The sequence below is a fragment of the Camelus ferus genome, chromosome 13 (genome assembly GCF_009834535.1).
Source record: "Camelus ferus isolate YT-003-E chromosome 13, BCGSAC_Cfer_1.0, whole genome shotgun sequence".
In the NCBI taxonomy this organism is placed as follows: domain Eukaryota; kingdom Metazoa; phylum Chordata; class Mammalia; order Artiodactyla; family Camelidae; genus Camelus; species Camelus ferus.
Window position 1 is genome coordinate 53,812,264 of NC_045708.1, and position 19,316 is coordinate 53,831,579.

At 32.4% G+C, this 19,316-nt stretch overlaps 1 protein-coding gene and 1 long non-coding RNA gene across 6 annotated transcripts in view; one reads left to right on the plus strand and one right to left on the minus strand.

Moving 5' to 3' along the window:
- NEGR1 (neuronal growth regulator 1) overlaps positions 1-19,316 on the minus strand; it is a 779,356-nt gene that overhangs the window by 741,580 nt on the left and 18,460 nt on the right. The window lies entirely within an intron of this gene.
- Positions 478-17,393, plus strand: LOC116668081. The gene is made up of 3 exons (XR_004325161.1): positions 478-1,100; positions 13,069-13,075; positions 17,384-17,393. It is a non-coding gene; the product is annotated as an uncharacterized LOC116668081 (long non-coding RNA).

Below are 19,316 nucleotides of genomic sequence, written 5' to 3' on the forward strand. Positions count from 1 at the left end.
TCTCAGCCTCTAGTAGGAGAGACAGACATGCAAACAATTACAATATAATTGAATCTATAATCATGTAAATGCATGAACAGTTCAAAACCTCTCCTTTAATTTTACAGTGGATTCTACAAACAATGCAAAATTATGCATTGATTTGGTAAATATTTGCTTATTATCTGCTATGTGTTAGGCTGATGAAATTTAAAAAACAGAAACAGACTCACAGACATAGAAAAAAAACTTATGGTTACCAGGGAGGGAAGGAGGTTGCAAGGGATAAATTAGGCGTTGGAGATAGCATAAAATAGATAAACAACAAGTTCATACTGTACAGCACAGGGAACTATATTCACTAACTTATAGTAACTTATAGTGAAAAAGAATATGAAAACGAATACATGTCTGTTCATGTATGACTGAAGCACTGTGCTATACACCAGAAATTGACTCAACATTGTAAACTGACTATACGTCAATAAAAATATATTAAAAAATAAAACAAATAAAAATAAAAGTAAAACAAACGTATCAGGGACCATAATAGAAGTGGAGCTGTACTTGACTCACTGATGTCAGAAAAGTGCTCCTGGGGCAATGTTGTCCCCTTTCATCTGTCACTGGAGACCTAGCAATGTGACTTCAGATAGAGACTTGTGTATCCTACAGTTCTCACTCCTTTAATGATGTGGATCTACTGCATTTCATCTGGAATAACCATTCTTGGTCCTCAGTGTTCCCTCCTTCCACTCTTCATAAAAAGCCTCACATGTTGGTACAGTCCAGCAAGGTACTCCTCTTCCCCAAACTTACACAAAACACAAAGAGTGAGTAACAGAAAAATAAAGTGTGGAAACTGGACAGGATAAAACCAGTGGTGTAGAACTAACACTGTACCTCATACCATGGAGCTTAGTAATCAGATCAGACTGAGTTACAGGAATAAAAAAGACACTTCTCAGTAAGATACTCTTCCTAAAAGGTCTACACTGCATTGCCGTTCCTAGTAATGTTCAGGAGCCTCACTTCCCCCCCTGTGAAGTCTTCCAAGCCACTGAGAGAAATCTTAGTTCACATGGACTTGCAGGGAAATACTTGATTTCCATTTGTCTGATGTGAAAAATGAAAGCCCAGATAGGTTAATTGTATTGCCCAAGGTTACTGAAAATTAGTAAATGATAAAGCTGAGATTCAAACTCTGTCTCATTCCTGGTCTGCCCTACACGACTGCAAAGAGTTATAGCTACAAAGAAAGGGGCACTAACTCTCCCAGGAGGCAAATTAAAGAACCTATATGTAAATACTCCTATAGCATAGTGTTATTAAGTTGTCAGGGTATGATGTTATGCTTCTATAAAGTAAGATAATATAGTTCTAAGAGGACAAAAGATTGCTTTATATTAATACTGTATTTGAAAACCATTATGTAATATGATTCGTGAAAGATATGTTAATTAAACTCATACTAGTTATGCCATTAAGAGAGACAAATGTATCATGCTATAAATTAAGGACAGCTAAAAATGAATAATAAACAAAATATGCCCTTATTTATGTATCTTAAAATAATTTTCAATAACATGTTCTATATCTATGTAAATACGACTCTGATAATATTTGGAATATATAATAATGTAGAATGAGTCTGCTTTTTTAATCAAGATAGGTCCTACAAATCATATCAAATTATTTGTACACCATGAAGGTTACTTCTTGCCTCAATTAAATCACTGAACATGTCCTTACAAATACTAAACTTGAAAGTGTTACACTGATTCTTTAAAGGGGTAAGCCTTAAATAGGTGGATGAATAAGCTTTTATTTAGTGGGGGAAAAAATAATATCTATCTCATATGGTTGTTCTGAGGGTTAAATGGGAAATAATCTAGAATTTTTAAGAATGGTTTATGTGTCTGTTTTCACTGTCAGACTTTGGGAAAGAGTCTGTCATAGTCTCAGTTCTGCGTTACCATCAAAGCACTCTTAATATTAGATACATTCCTTAAGTAAATAAAGTTATTTTTCCTGTAAATATTATAAAACTATAACTTGACTACAATTCTAACAGTGTAGAAAAATGAGATCTGTTACATGTATAAATTTACTGGATTACATCCACTATACTTATCAACTCCCACTATCTAATTATACGCACTAAGAATCTCAAATATTACATTACTTATAGGACTGTTTTATGCCACTTCAAGTTATTTCTAAAAATAAGCATATTAATTTCTGTATGATGTGAAGTCTGGATAAATACCATTGTGCTGTTGGTATATACTTGATCAAGGTTTTTAATTTAAATGGGAATGGGAAACTAAATTCTCTTTGTTTTAGGTTAATAGGAGATTTATAGGGAAAGCTAGATTTATCCTTTCAGATTTACCTAAGTATAGCATCTTAATCTGATTTTCCAGTGCACCATATTTAGTTCCTGATCCCAAGTTAATTCTATGCGTCTCATTAATAATTGATTTTATTCAGAATTCTTATTTTGTTTTGGTAACAATATGTGGTAGAAAACTTTTTCCAAACACATGTGAGTTCCTCATTTATTCATATTCAAAATATATATTCTAGGATGCAAGGAAGTATTACTTCATCTAGGCTGTTACAAATGCCTTAGCTTTTCCGTTACTCATTTTGAGGTGTGCACCTTTTTAGAACTTTCTCTCTCTGACATAGCCTATCTTTTATTTTAACTGTCTGAGAGAGGAAGAGATTTTAGATCTGTTGGGTTTTATAAACCTCTTCTATTTTACACAGGATGATACACGATTCAAGAATTGTCTACCCAACAGTATGAATTCATACACATTTTCAACATTGTTTAATATATTAAGTATAAAAGTAAAACACCGCTTCTGCATCTTCTACCTCACACTGCCAAAAATTACTAGTTAGGAACTGTAAATACAGTCAGTTCAATTAATTCTCATTATTCACGGTTGTTATGTTCTATTAAGTTGCTGCAACCACTGAATCAGCAAATATTGAACCACTGCCTGTGGGGAAAATACAAAGTTTGGTTCCTGGGACCTCTGGTCACAATGTTTCATCATCTGATCAATACATAGCCAATCTTTTTTTGGTAAGAGTTTCTGTTTTAAAATCCGTTAACATTTAAGGCATTAAAACTCACAGCTTTAACATGAGTTGAAGTTTCATTAACTCATTGAACTCATGGCCAACAGCACTAAAATTCTTGCCTGAGTGAAACTTACCAAACACATGTATTTTCTCCATAAGACACATCACAGCCTTTTGTACTGAGGAATACTAGACAGCACTTCAGCACTATGCTTGGGGGCCATTTTAAACAGTAAAATCATGAACAAAAACCATGAGAAACAAGAGACCCTAAACAGAATGCAAAAAGGACGCTTGTTTACAGTATGAGAGCTGAAATAAAAGACGCAAAATCGCCTTGTTTGACCTCACCTGGGAATGTGCTCACAGGCTGACTCAATTTCCTTGCTCTTCTGCACTTATCTACAAATGATTCTGAAGTACCCTGAGTACTGATTTGAGGGTTACAAATAAACCAAAGAGAATTTGCAAATACTGAATAATACTTGCAAATAAAATAATAAGGATCAACTGTACACTGTCTGAATTTCCATGCTGGGTCAGCCAGCCCAATAAAGTTTCCTGACTGGTTGAGAAGGGTTTAGAACAGATTTTAAATAATGTATTCCATAATTAGCTAAAATTATTTTAAAAATGTATCAGTCTGAAAGACTTATAACGCTGTTTCTACTGGAACAATACGAGCTCCATCAGGAAAGGAGATTCTTTCATGTCACCACTCTACTAAGTTTCTGAGTCAATGGAACAGCCATGGCATCAATAATTTCTAACACTGCAGCACATTTTAATGTAATATGACATTAATTTATATTTTAATGAATCAGACAGATTTTGCCAATACCATAGCCAAATAGGCATCAACTATTAAATTACATTATTTCAAAATAAAATAGAAGAATACTACGGTTATAAGATTTTTCTTTTTGCTATTTATTTAGAAAATTCAAACATTAACTTTAAATATATGACAAATACATTTAGATGACAGTAATATTTGAGCTTGGCATAAAATTCTCTGCATATACAGTGATGAAATATAACAACAACATTTCATTTTAACAAAATTCCTAAGTAAATATTCCAGTAATCTAAAAACAACTCTAAATTCTAGACGTCTAATACACATCTCTAGAACTAAGTTTTGTAATCTCTCAGTGTAAGTTTCAAAATATTATTGAAATAAAATTCTATCTTACTAAAAAAACTAAATCTTAAATGAAAGTAAATAGCTATATAAATGGAATACAAGTTTTAATTTAAGAAATCAAAGTATTAATTATTTAATATCCTACTAAAGTCTTTACCAGTATTTGTCATAAAGTGCTTATTCCCTCAAAATACTTAAATCCCATTTTTGCAATGAGATGACTGCAGTTTTCTTACCACAGAAAAGTGTTTTGTCACATTCGATAAGACTGATTTTATCTGTTCATTGGCTATTTGCAATAACCTAAAGTAACAATCCTACTTCCAGTCTTTTGCTCCTTCTTTCCATCAATTACTCTTCTAAAATATAATCTCGACTAGATTATTCTGATACTTGAAAAAATTCGCAGCCAACAAAATAAAACCAAACTATCTCCAGTCTTAAAAATACCTTTATTGTAGTATCCTTGTCCCGTTCTCAAGCCTCACCTCTTGCCATGCCTCCTCCACACATTCTACTCTAACAATAATGTAGTAACTTTAATTTGCCCCAAACATGCTATCGTTTTATGTCTCTGTGACTTGCACCCCTATCTTAGAATCCCTTCCCGTTAGTCTGCCTAAAGATCTCTTACTTATTTAAATCCCTCAGGCATTGCCTTCTCTACAAAGTTTTGTCTACTTGCTTTGAGAAGCATGTTGATTGTTTTTCACTTCAGAATTTTTCATGTCCATTTGTGGCTGTCATTGTCAGATAGGAGTAAGCTTCCACAAGACTTACAGTGTCCTTGTTTATTAATATTCCATATTTTGTATTATTTATTTTGTAACCAAAATATTAGCATAGTGCTCCTCACAAAGTAGGTGATAAATAAATGTGTGTTGAATGACTAAATGAAATTAAAAGCAACCTTTGTCCACTCCACATTCACTGTAAATTTGGTTTAATACAGAACACAACAGTGGCATGATAATTCTCCAGTCAATAAAGATTCATCAGTAACAAGAGAAAATGGGAAAATATTTTCATTATACTGTTAGCAAAACTCACATTTAAAGGATTAAAAGTATTAAGCATTTGATGAGAAATTCATGAAATATCACTGATTGAAATATGTCAAGCTTTATTTTATCTTAGATTTCCATACCATCTGCTTTCAATGGATCTGAAGTATTGTGTAAGTTAGGAATTAAATGCAATAAAATATAGGACCGATAACAGCTAACAAAGAAAGCTTTAATCACCTGGGCACTTTTTTAAGTACTTTAGCTATTTTGATTCATTTAACCCTCGTGGCATGAAATGATATAGAAGCTAGTTTATCCATCCTCGCTACGAACAAATAAAATAAAGATAGAGAAGTTAAAAATAAATAAGTAAAACAAAACACTTGCCCCAAATTACTCAGCCAATGGGTGCAAGAGCCAGAATCAGATCCAGGACTCCCACCCCAGAGCCCATGCTCTTAATCACTGCTTGACAACCCCTTCTAGTTCAGGTGAGAGAAAGATGCAGTAGGTGTCAGTAGACCCTTGCTATGAAATAATGGCTAACCTGACCATTAAATTACAGTCAACATGTCCTTTGACCCACTGCAAATACAAATAATTTTTGATTATTGAGATCTTATTCTGAACCAAGTACTTTGCGTATTATTCTATAAAACAATTGCACAATTGTACATGGCCAGGTAGTAATGTCTTAATAAATAGTACTTGTTGACTAAATGAATAAAAGAGAAGGTACCAAGAAGAGTTTTAGTACCATTTTACTTTTTAGAAAAGAGAAAATTTAGATAACTTACTCACTGTCAAACAGTAAGCAACTGTGCCAGGATGGAAATTTAGGTATTTCAAAGAGATGATGCCTAACTGGATGTAAAAGTTACACATTAAACTGAGTTTCAGTGAGTATTATATTTCTGTAGATAATTAAGTTAAAATTCCCCAAATTCTTTGAGTTCTGCTGTTTAAACCTCCTGTAAGGAATACAGTTTGAAGTATCTAGAGGTATGGATAGGAGCACACTTATTAAACCCTCTCTCAAATACCCATTCATTCATTCATTCAACAAATGTTTACCACACACTTTGTATCAGATGCTTTTTTAAGTGCCAGAGATACAGAAGCAAGCAAATCAAACAAAACCCCTTCCCTTATGAATTTACATCCTACATCCATATATATTTTTCAATAAGTATATAAAAACATAGTATGTCAAGCAGTGATAGCACTGGTCAGAAAAGCATAATTGGCAAGGTGACCCTTGATTAGAAGCCAGAAGGAAATAAGGAAGCAAGCTAAGTGGATGACTAGAGAAACGTTTCAAGATTAAACAACATGTGCAAAAATCTTGAGAAAGGAGAGTAATTAGCTAGGAAGGTGAAAACCAGAGGCAGAACCGTAGGAGATGAAATCAAATCAATTGTGGGCAGATTATACAGGGCCTTGTCAGTCATTTTAAGGTCTTTGGATTTTACATCTGATGAGATGGAAAGTAATTAGAAGAGTCTGAGCAGAAGACTGACATCTTCTGACTTACCCATGTAATAATGATTGTTCAACACTTTGCTGCTCTGTTGAGAAATGGTTGTTGGAGGGCCAGGGGTTGATGAGTGGCAGCAAGGAGAGCAGTTAGGAAGCAGATATTGGAGGTTTGGGGCAAATGTAGATACCTGCTAAAAGCTCTGTCAATATAGTCTACACAAAAATAGTAATAAATGCTTTTCTCTTGTTCTTATATTTAATGAACAAGTATAAGTTTTTCATTGTTCTTCTAAAATAAGGTATATTTTCAGAATCATTTGCCATATGATAAATGGTAAAACTTTTTATCCCATGTATTTATTTATTTATAAAATCCTTGGCTAAGAACTGAAAAAAAGAGCATCAGTAAGACCTAGTGCAAAAAATTATAAACTTTGCAGCCAATATACAGAAATCTAATCTTTGCCACTTCCTAATTCTGTGGAGGTCATTAAATTAGTTTACTCCTCTTGTCTTTGCTCTCTAAATCTATAAAATATGCATAATATGATCATAAATTTAATTGAAATACATTTAATTGAAAGCTAGGGTCTGTGCTAGGTGTTGAGTAGATACTGGTAACCTCTGGCCCTTGCTCTCTAGACATTTAATGAGACTGGCATTAGGTAAATATTCAGTAAATATTCACACAAATAACTGTTTAATTTAAAATTGAATAAATATAATTAAAAATAAAAAACTAAGCAATAAAATTAATGCTAATATTAATAATGCACATTGAATGCTTTATAGAGAGTACTGGTCTATAATTTAAGTGCTTCATGGATGGAACCCAGTATTTTAAATAATGATCAAGAGAACCAAAGAGCTCGCTATTACTGGAAAGGGTCTATCATTCTGAATCTGCTCGAACACAAAAAAATTGAATAAATAAATGCTCCTACTAAGTACCCCAGAAATTTTCATCTTCCCAAGGAAATCACATGAGGATTTTTATACAGAAATAAGAAATTTTTGCAAATTTAAGCAATTTTTAAAGTATCTATGCATTTGTAAAATTTCAATGGGCTTTTCTAATATATTCCTGATAATTTTTGTTGAAATTTCTAGGGACCAAAAATAAAATATCTGTTGAATAAATGAATGAGTGATTGGTCTAGTATTTAAGCTCATTGGGTAATGAAAAATTCATTGATAGCAGAAGAACTAGAATCATATTTTAAATACATTTACTTATCAAATATATAATAATTCCCTTAATGTATTATAATATTACTCTTCTGGCTATTTATTGAAGAGATAAATGCAAGAATATGACAAATAATCTCACAGAAAGAAATTCTTATTTTTTTGTTTAAAGATTATGCCAATTTTTTGTCTTAAAAATAAACATGTTAGGGCAAAAAGAGCCACAAACTGATTTCTATTTAGTATATATTTGCAAGCATTTTTGTGTTAACATATTACTTTTATAGATTATGAAGTAGTTACCTTCGAACATTTTTGAATAGTATTCAATACCTTACTAACTGTATATAACAGATAAATTGTTAACTCTTACTTTCATAAGAGGTCATAATTTTCTCTGCTGCTTAAATAATATTTTTATTGGAACACTAAAAATGGAAACTTCTGATTAAAATATTGTGGGTGCGCAGCCATGATTCATCATAGGGGTCATATTCACATCTACCAATTTTTAGAAATACGTAAAATGTAAGGACTTTCTGTAGAATACTAAATCCTGATATAAAATATACATAATAAGAAAATACTGATCTTCTAAAAAGTCAAATAATACACAGTACATATTCAAATTTCTTTAACTGCCTTACGATATACATATACACCTGTTTTGTTCAAATCAAGGTTCATAGAAGCCTACACACTGCGTTTGTTGATAATGCCTACTAACATTCTTTTAATCTATAAAAGCTACCTCCACTTGTCCCTTTTCATTCCATTCCACCACTGAAGAAACATCATTTTTCCTACAGACTTTTCCATTTCTGGCTTTGGCTGATTAAACCCTCATTGTTTTGTTTAAATATTTGTCTTATCTCCTATATTTCCTGTAAATGTGTGATTAGTTCAGAAACTTGAAAAGAAGCATGCTCATTATCTCTGGCAAGATTATTTTATGTTTGGGGCTGAATATTGCTTCTTTTTACCTCATCAAGAATCATGTGATATCTGGTTGTCAAACTTTTTGGTGATTTTAAGATTGCTTGGGATATTCAATGGTTATTAGAACATATTACTGAATTATTGTTAATGTTACTTGTGATGGCATAATAGGGAAGAACAAATCTGACTCCATATAGACCGGTTCCTTTAGTTCTAACTTTGTGCTCTATTTTTTTGCTTAGTCATGCTGGTTTGGCACCTTTTGTAAAAGAATGTTGCCTATAACCTGAAATATATAGAAGGGCCCATTCTCAAGGCTCTGATCTTTAAGGATATAACACTTTTGCATTCATACAGAGATAAAATGTTGCAGAACAGACAATAACATTTGTCTTGTTGGGAGGTTTACAGGTAAACCACGACAAGAACAAAGGATTACAACACCAGGAAGTTTGCAACAACCAACTGCAACCTCCCCTACTCAGTATAAAAGGAGCCTGAATTCTGACTTGGGTAAGATGGTTCTCCAGGACATTAGTCTGTCACCTTCTCTGTCTGCTGGCTTTCTGAATAAAGTTGTTATTCCTTGCCACAATACCTCAACTCACAATATATAGGCCTGTCATTTAGCGAGCAGAATGAATTTGGACTCGGTAGCAATAGTAGTATTTTCTTAAATCTATTTATGAGTGACTTAATATAATACCTGGTATTTGCTTCAAAATATTTGCAAAGGAAAAAAAAGTATGTGTTTACAGCAAACAAGATTGGCAAAATGCTGATATTTATAGAATCTGGATAATGCCATATGTAAACTTGTATTTTTTTGCTTTTTTTAACTATTAAAAGTGTATAATAAAAGTTTTAAAAATTTAAAATATAAAAAGTGAACTTTATAGTTAAGGCAAAATATAGCAGGGGTGAAGTCCCATTAGCTTTGATTCAGCAGGGGAGGAATTCATCCTATCTTCAATTCTTAGCATGATGCCTAGCATATATGATAAAGGCTATAGAACAAAGGAGTTAACTAATTTGAGTATGTTTTATAAATACTGCATTCCTCAGTAATGTATCAAGTAAGCTCTTGAAAGAAGTATATCTTTTTCACCTTTTTATAATTTGCCTGAAGTATAATTACTTGCACATTGTTGGCTCCTATATTGGTTTGCTAGGACTGCCATAACAAAGCACCACAGACTGGACAGCTTAAAAGACAAAAAATTATTTTCTCACAGTTCTGAAGGCTAGAAAAGAGCCTTCATTTTCACTTGGAAACATCTGGTACCCTATCATACTGTGGGAAAATAGTACAAAGAAATTTTATCATGCAGTAGCAATCCTACAAGAATAGAAAGGGTGAAAATACACTATTTTATTCTGTTTTGCTACCATATTTTCCAGAAAGTTAGCCTCTGTTGCTACTCAGTAATTTATTTTAACATGTTCAAATTCAATGTGATGTATATTTTTATGACTGGTCCGGCTATCCTATAAGAAATGTAAAAATATGACATTGAGTCAGTAACTTCACACACACTTACTGACAGTGAATTGTAAGAATAATTTAAGATTATAGGGTCTACAAAGAAAATATAAACCCAAGCTCCTGATTCAAAGGAGTTGATGTGTGATCATGTGAAATACAAGACAGATACATGAAACAACTGGAGAACAAATAAGAACCAAACATTGTGGCAGAAATTATAGATACAGGATTTCAGGTATATATATACGAATATGAGCATGGAATATGAAATAAAACTTAATATTCATACAGAAATTTAAATTAGATTGAGTTTAAAAAGGGAAAATGAGAGGAGACATGTAGTTCCAGACAAAGGAGCATAGGCTAAAATAATAATAATAATAATAATAATAATAATAATAATAATAATAATAATAATAATAATAATAATATACCTTTAAAGAAAGTCTGATTTATTCTAATATCTGATTTCCTTTTTTTTTTTTTTTTTAACAAATATCCCAAATCTTCCATTCAACATTTGGGAGATTTGTAGTAATATCAGAGATAACAAAACCTTGACTTTTACTACCTGTATTTGTTAATTTTATGTGTCAACTTGGCTAGGCTATGGTGTCCTGTTTTTTTGGTTAAACCCAGTCTAGAGTTTGCTTTGAAGGTACTTTTCAGATATGATTAACATTTAAATCAGTAAACTCTAAATAAAGCAGATTACACTCCATAAAGTGGGAGGGCCTCACCCAATAAGTTGAAAGCATTAAGAGCAAAGACTGAGGTTTCCCAAAGAAGGAAGAATTCTCCTCAAGACTGCAACATAGAAACCCTGTCTGGGTCTCCAGCCTACTGGCATGCAATACAAATTTCTGACTTGCCAGGAAACAATTCCTTAAAATGAAACTCTCTCTCTTTCTCTCTCTCTCTCACTATGTAGACAGATCAATAGATAAAAAGATAGATACATACACAGGATATACACATATAACCCATTGATTCTGTTTCTCTGTAGAAATCTAATACACTACCCTTGAACTGTAACTACTTAACCTTTCTCTCTAATTAGTAAGAAGAAAATGGTTTTTAAGCCTTAACATATACATGCATATTGTGACATTCAGATAAAAGAGAAATGATAGAAAAAAATGATTGGTAATTTAACTACTGTTTTGTTTAATTAAGGATGATGAAATACAAATTCCTACTTTCAAATAATAATCAAATTTAAAAGAAATATGCAAAACAAGCCAATGAAGACTACTTACTTTCTTGTTTGCCATTGTATCTAAAGTATCAGCATACACAGCATAAAATATCCTTTAATAGTCTTGCATTTCTGTAACACCACATACATCAGAGTTTTTAAATAAGAGAATGATACACTTAACTGTGAAATTCCTTTCTTTTGTCCATTTTTATCAAAATTTCTGTGACAGTGATTGTATGTACTATTTTTGACGTAATTAAAGTCTCAGCCTCTGAAATACATTTAAAGTAATATGAAAGTCCAGAAGAATGTGATTTTCCCTGCCAGCAGCAATCTGCAATAGGTTCTTACCTATACAATCTAAACAGCTCACCCCCACTGGGAAATAGCAACCTCCCCATTATGGAGATGGCATTATTTTTCAAGATGATCTGTTCCATGTACTCCTACCCGGCATGCTATCCATAATTCTCCAGATAAATTGAAGGGACTGAAAGATTTATGAACTCATGAATTCCTCTCTTGTAGGGAACCCCAGCAGAATTCACCAGAGGATTTCTTATGCCTACGTGAAGATCCTTTGGCAAAAACAGAAAAAGTGCGGAAAGAGTAATGAGACATTAAAATCGACTCCTATTTACTAGAAATTCTCTTATGATTGTGTATAAGAAAGAGCGGGACCACACTATACCTTGCAAGGTCGTACTACATCTTACAAGGGGCATATTATGTGCTGCTGACCACTATATCTTTTCTCTATCAGTTTTACATTGATTTTTTGAAGCAAGGGATTACTTTAAACAAAAGAAGATATATACATTATGCAGATCTTCTTATGAATCACATTTGTCATAAAGATTAGATTAGCAATCTTCTAATAATTGCAAAATATTTACTTTACAAACACATATAATAAAAAGCAACACAAAATAAAGGACAAACAAAAATATGCACTATTTGTTTGAATGACTGATTTTATCCTTATAATGAAAGTGTTCCGATATTTCTTCAAATAATTTTTCTTTACATTAAAGGAAACAGCCAGACAAACTTATTAAATGACTTCCTCAAAAAAGATGATTGATTAGAGAAAAGAGTTTTATTTAGAAAACTTTCAGCACATTATTTTGTGTTTTGGAGATGTAATGGTATTTTGGCTACAAATAATTGACTATATAAAAATACTTTCTCATTAGCCATTAGGAATCCTCCCATAGTATCCACTTGTGAATTTTTACATAAAAATGTGTATAATCTAACTTCTTAGGGTTTTGTCGGTGAATTTATTCAAAATTCTGTTACTACTGTGGTCTTAAGTCAAGGTCCTCTCAGGGCTCAAAAGTCATTTCAATCATCAGTATACCAAGCCCTCCCACCACAACTTGGGTTTCATAAACTCAAGTCTCACGTAGCAATTCTAGTACATGTCTGTAACACATTTGTTCATTTCTCTTCTTCCATAACTAAGTTCTTTTAGAATACAATTCCTATGCAGAATGTACAGTTGACTCTAATTTATCTGTAAAAAAAATTTTTTTCAGAGAGGAAGAGTGTGTGCGTGTGTATGTTTGTATGCCTGAGAGAGAGAGAGTGAAAGCACAGATTTAATATAGTGTTTCTTTGGGCACTCTGGATTAATCAGGATGAGTGCTCATTTGGGGGCCTACAGATATAACTTCCTAAAAGTAGTATATGATCTATACTACATAGTATAGAGATTTATAGATACAATAGTATACGATATAACTTCACACCACGCAGTTCAGACATTTGATTATACATGGTCACCCTTAGGGCAAAGTGAAATTTTCTAAGTTTAGAATGCAATTGAATTCCTAAGGAACAATGGTGACGCCTACCTAAGAGAGATAAATATTTGCAAGTTGTTTTACTGGGCTTATCTGTTGTTTTAATTAAATAACTTTTTTTTTAACCTCAAGCAATAGATTGATAAGTACAAAGACAGCAGCAGTTTCATGTAATTGGGTGCATTGGCTCATATAGGTCCAAAGGTGTGAAGATTTTTCAAATTATCTGATAATGTAGCTGCAGAATTTATACTGAGTTCACTGGATAGTGTTTTTTGTTTAAGAGATTGTTGGCTATAATTCTCCACTTATTCATCCATCAGCTCTTCCTCATTGTCAACAAAGACTGTCTAATAGTTCCATTGTCATTCTCTCTCTTTTGAAAATTCCTGAAGAATTAAAAAGCTCATGTTAGGATGCTTTGGGCACTCTCTAGGAAATCCTTCCATCTCATTAGGCTAGGTGCCCAGAAGTTTAAGCATGGAAGGCATACAGTGAATTTCAGATCAAGTCACAGAATCAGAATACTTTTATAAAGTGACAATAACCTTGAGGATGGATTAAATAATAAATCAACAATCAGTTTTACTTCAATACATAAATATTTCTGCCAAATCTTGGGACATAGCTAAGTACAAATCTTTTCCAATCAACTACAGCAAAGAACATGGAGACATGAAAAAATTAACTAGGAATAAACTATTATATAGGAAGTTGCTTATACAAAAATAAGTAAGTGTTCATAAAAGAGATAAATACTAGAACTTTGTGTTACCAGTAGAAATGAAAATAAGGAGCTGTAACAGATTTCAAAGTCATTCCTAATTGAATAGATGTAAGAAATAAGGCACAGGAAAAGTTTAATCCAATATGTATATCTTTAACTATAATCAATAGAAATATTATTTTGATATCGGGGTATTGGCAATAGACTCAATAATAACTCAAAAAAGTATAATGAATGTGTACTGAATCCATGATATTGAAATGGACATTTCAGGAAATTGGGACTTGTCCTGGATATGTTGTTGGAAGAAAAAGTAATCAGCAAAGAGACACTAGCTGAAGCTGAAATGCAAGATTAATCTAACATGAAAGCCTTGAGTGATAGAATTTTTAAAACTCCATCATTTTACAGATGAAAAATTGAAACCTGAAGCAGTTACAAATGTTCCCAAGGTCAAAGGAAAGAATTTCCCAGGCAGGGCTGGAAAACATCCTTTAACAGAACCAAGACTAACCTATGTTCTCTCCTTACTCAAATTCGACACATACCCCAAATTCCACCTCAAATCTTACTTTGCCTCTGTGTTTCTGTATCATGAGTATTCCTTCTTGGCTCAATTTAAATATCATGTATTGTTTTTATAAGGCATTTGCTATGTAGTACATTGATAACTCTTTCATAGGTGTGTTTCTTAGTGCTACAATCAAATATTCTTGTAACGGACAGCATCTTTACTACTCTCCCTTGAGACTTGGCAGAACTGTATGCATTTAGGATGCACTCAAAGAATGCTTGCAGCCTGGATGAAATCAATGAATGAACACTGCCACCTCTCAAAGCACCAAGTTAAAGTTCTGAAAGCTTCTGTATTTTCAAAAATGATACTTTAGCTCTTACTTTATATACACATCAAGAAAGAGCATTTTATGCAGCATATGGTTCAACATGTTTTAATTGCCAGTTACAAGTTATTATATTTTATAGAAAGTGTCTTGTCATTTTCATTTTATTAAATTATGTTTATTATTTCTTTAAAAACTTATCTTTTTATTTCTAGTGAACTTTCCCAGAAACTTCAAAGTCATTATTTTTTTCAGATACTTCCTTAGAAGATTTGTATACCCATCTCTATAAGTGTAATTAAAATGCAAGTATTTCTATCTATAATTTAGTATGTTTTTATGCTTCTTGTGTCAATTCTACTTATTCATCATAATTAGTATGCCCTGAAATGAAGCTGAAGTCTTACGAAAAATAAACCTGTGATCAGGTCCATTTTTCACTAGAAATTACAGGCAAGTTAAGTAGTCCCCTTGTGTAGAAATCTAATATGCACAACACTATTAATAGAATTCAATTTATTGTTGGAGTAACTGACTTCACTTACAAATGACGTGAATAAAATAATAAGACAGCATGAATATAATTCAGATCAAATTCATGAAAACCAATTATTTTATTTGCAGCAAATTGAAATATAGTTAAACTGCTGGCACATATTAGGTGCTGAAGAAATATCTGAGTGTATGAATGAATGATGTCCAGAATACAGTAAAAAAAAAAAAAATCAGGACACCATCTTAACTTATTATAGGTACTAATGCACTCTATCTTATGTATCGTACTTAAATTTTGCTTATTCAAGAATGTCTATTATGATTTATCAAAATTACACATTCATTTAAAAATACTAAAATTTCATGAAAATCTAGTGACTATCATTTTTCTCCACATTAAATAATAGCTTAAAGTCATACTGAAGAGCAATGTAGAAGTCTGTATGTTGGATTCCCTTTTATACAGTAATCACACAATAACATGAACTGCAATAAACAGAGCAAAACTATTTGGCCCGCTCTTATATAAAAATAATAGAAATTGGAATGCAGTCACTGGAAAACATTTTATGACACAATGCACAACATCTGTTTTGTTTACACCATATATTGTAAATTTTAACTTTGCACCAACTGGCCAGATCCTTTTCCTCTAGCCTACTCTCTACAGTAGAGAACAAAAATGTGTTTTTTGCTTGTTTGTTTATGTTGTTTATCTAGGTTAAATTGATGAGGAGACAGAAAATACACGTTTGAAATTAAAAGTGAATTACAACTTACAATTACCCTAAAATGTAACTTCAATGCTTCATATATATAGCTATCATAATTTGTTTCCTATCATCTATTTCATTCCTGCAGTTCACACAAGGAAAAGAAATTTAATGACTGAAAATTTATGTAAAAACTAGGATATATATTCTGTGTATAAAATTTTTTAGACTTACTGTTTTAATCAAATTTTGTTTATCTGATTAGAGAAATAACATAGCTTAACTATGAAATTAGAATCTACATTATTAAAGGACAAATAAAACAACAATGGAATGTGCACATAAAATCTAAGTAATGAAGTCATTAACCAAATATATTTTACAGTTATTCTAGCACCAGGGGACATCTGACAACGGGGGACCTTTTTGGATGTTATAATTCCGGGGATTGGGTGCTACTGGTATCAAGTGGACAGAGACCTAGGATACTGCCAAACATCCTCAACACACAGGACAGCCCACAACGAGGAATTAACCAGCCTGAAGTATCTAGAGAGCCAAGATCAACAAATTCAAGTGGGCTGTTAGAAGTATATGATGATCGTGGGTATGTATTTGAACATTCGCTAGTCCTCACCCCAGGACCTTGTTTACATTGAGATTATCAGGAATATGTATAGTTCCCCCAAGAAAGAAGGGATTAATTATAATAAATAAGCCACAGGCATTTATGAAATAAAATTAGCCATTACCCTGAAGCCCACAGGTATTGTAACTATTATGCGGGATATAAGTTTATAATGAATGTGATACAAATATATAGAGGGTAGGTGCTCAGTTACTAGGGAACTTTAAAAAAAAGAATAATGAGTCCTGAGAAAATAGCCTATAATTGGAAAATAATCTAATATATTAAATTCTAGAAGTGCTAACACTTCTGTGCACTAAAATCAACCCTTTAATGTTTTAGTTTCACAAAAACAACAGATTATCTCACTTTAGGCTGTTTACTTTATAGCTACCTAATCTTGGTTATTTTATTTCTTCTACAATTCTCCCCACTTTGAGCTTTTCTGAGGATTACAAGCAAGAACAAATTATGCAAGTTCTTTAAAAAGTGTATCTCAAAATAAAATACGATGCTTTTCTGCTGACATCTAAGCCCTTTACTGTTCTACATTTTTAAATTGTTTGTGTTTTCCGGTTTTGTACATGTGATCTGAACTACGACAAGACCACATATGTAAACAGTTTATAAGGAATCCTTATCAAGGCACAGTCTGCAGCCTAGGCACTGACAACATTCACCACGTGTATGACATCAGCGTTAGGAAATTATATTAAAAACAAAAAGCTACGAATAGTCATCAATTCAGCACAATTCAATTCAACGCAGTAAACTTAATTAAGGCACTGTGCTAAGTGCTGAAGATACAACAGGGAGAACAGTCAGCTTTCTGAAGAGACAGTTAACAGATGAGGATTAAGTATGAGTCTGGATAGCTAGCACCTGAGAGCGCTCTCCAGACTACTATTTTCCCTCCTCCTCTCCTTCAATATATTGACATATATTTACCATTTGTTTCTCAAATCCTTTTTTTTCCCCTTACATGCTCAAATTGTGACTGCTTGTGACAACTGAAGATATGCATTACGGTTCATGAAGGAATCACCTAGATTATGGTAGTGGATTCTAGTATTTAAAGGCTGTATCTCAAAACCACATGAAGAGTTTTATCTCATCTGTAACGAGAGGAGAAATTTTTACTATTTTATTATTTTCCCACAGCAACACGAAACAGTTTTCCAACATAGCAAACTCAGTATGGAAAGGAAAGCTCATACATAGAGAGAATGCATCTCATTATATCCTTCGAAAGAATAAGTATCCTGTCTGTTTAATGGACCCTTACAAGGGCACACTCGTGGGTGAGTCTAATAAATGCTCACTGACAATAATGAGGTACCCGTGAAACTATTCTTGTTTGTAGTTCTGTCTTACACAAAACTGCAATGAAGGCAAAGTTTATCTCCTGTTAGAGCTCATCTCTTTTAATGTTCTTACGCCTCAATTTCTCAGTAGTAATTCTTCCGATTTTTACCTTGTGATTTTTGTGTTTCTGGGTTTCTTTTTTCATTTAAAAAATGACTTTCTGAAACAATTAGCTATACTGTTAAATTTAAAACAATAATAATAATAGTATTAACCACAGAAATCCATCAATCACTTACTATATCCTATGCCACATCAAGTGCTTTATGTAAATTTCCTCTTTTCATACTCACAGCAATTCTAAGTACAGATTTATCCCTGTTTTACAAATAACATGGCTCTGAAATCTTAAGTGAACTGCCTGAACACACAACACCTAGGAAATAAATAGACGGCTACAGAAACATGTAACTTTTTTTCACAACCATTTTACAGATTTGTATTTGTTGTCGTTTAAGTTCATAAGCAATGTGGAGACTAGTATTTTAATTTTGGCACTTAGCAAGATGTGTTAAAAATATTCTAAATTCAATCACTTTTTAAAATAAAATTTAATAGAAAACATGGTTTTCTCAAACCATGTTATGCAGGACACTGAACTGAAGAGGCACTTCTCAGAAAAAAACCCAAGATAAAATAGTTTTCATAAAACAACATATTTGGTAAAATGAATATTTAATAACACTGTCATGTTAGATATTAAGAAGCCCCGCAGTTAAAAAATATTCTGAAAAGTTATTTTTCTGTCAACAAAATAGTGAATATGACTTCTGATTAAACTTGCACCCTATCTTGTACCACATAATGGTCCAATTAAGATTATCAGACTTTCAGTTTCTTGCTCCTCAAAGTGAAATGAGAATTTAAAGATATTTGTGAAGCCTTCTGAATGTAGACTGTATCTAGATTTTAATTATTTTCCTACAAATACACTACAGCTAGTGTAGTGTATTTCTATCTACATCTAGTCAAACATATTTACTTTTCACAGTTGTCTTTATCAAATATTTTAAAAAATATTTCATATTTTAACTGACTCTACTAACCTCAGAATTCAATTCATAGGAAGAAACTTTCATGTAACATTAAAGAGAAATTTATTGCATTCTGTGGAATAGTAAAGCCAGTTAGAATTTTTAGAGGAAATAGAGTGTGTATCAAATACCCGTCGGCTGAAAGAGCTTATTTTGTACTAAAGGTGTACAGGTTAGCT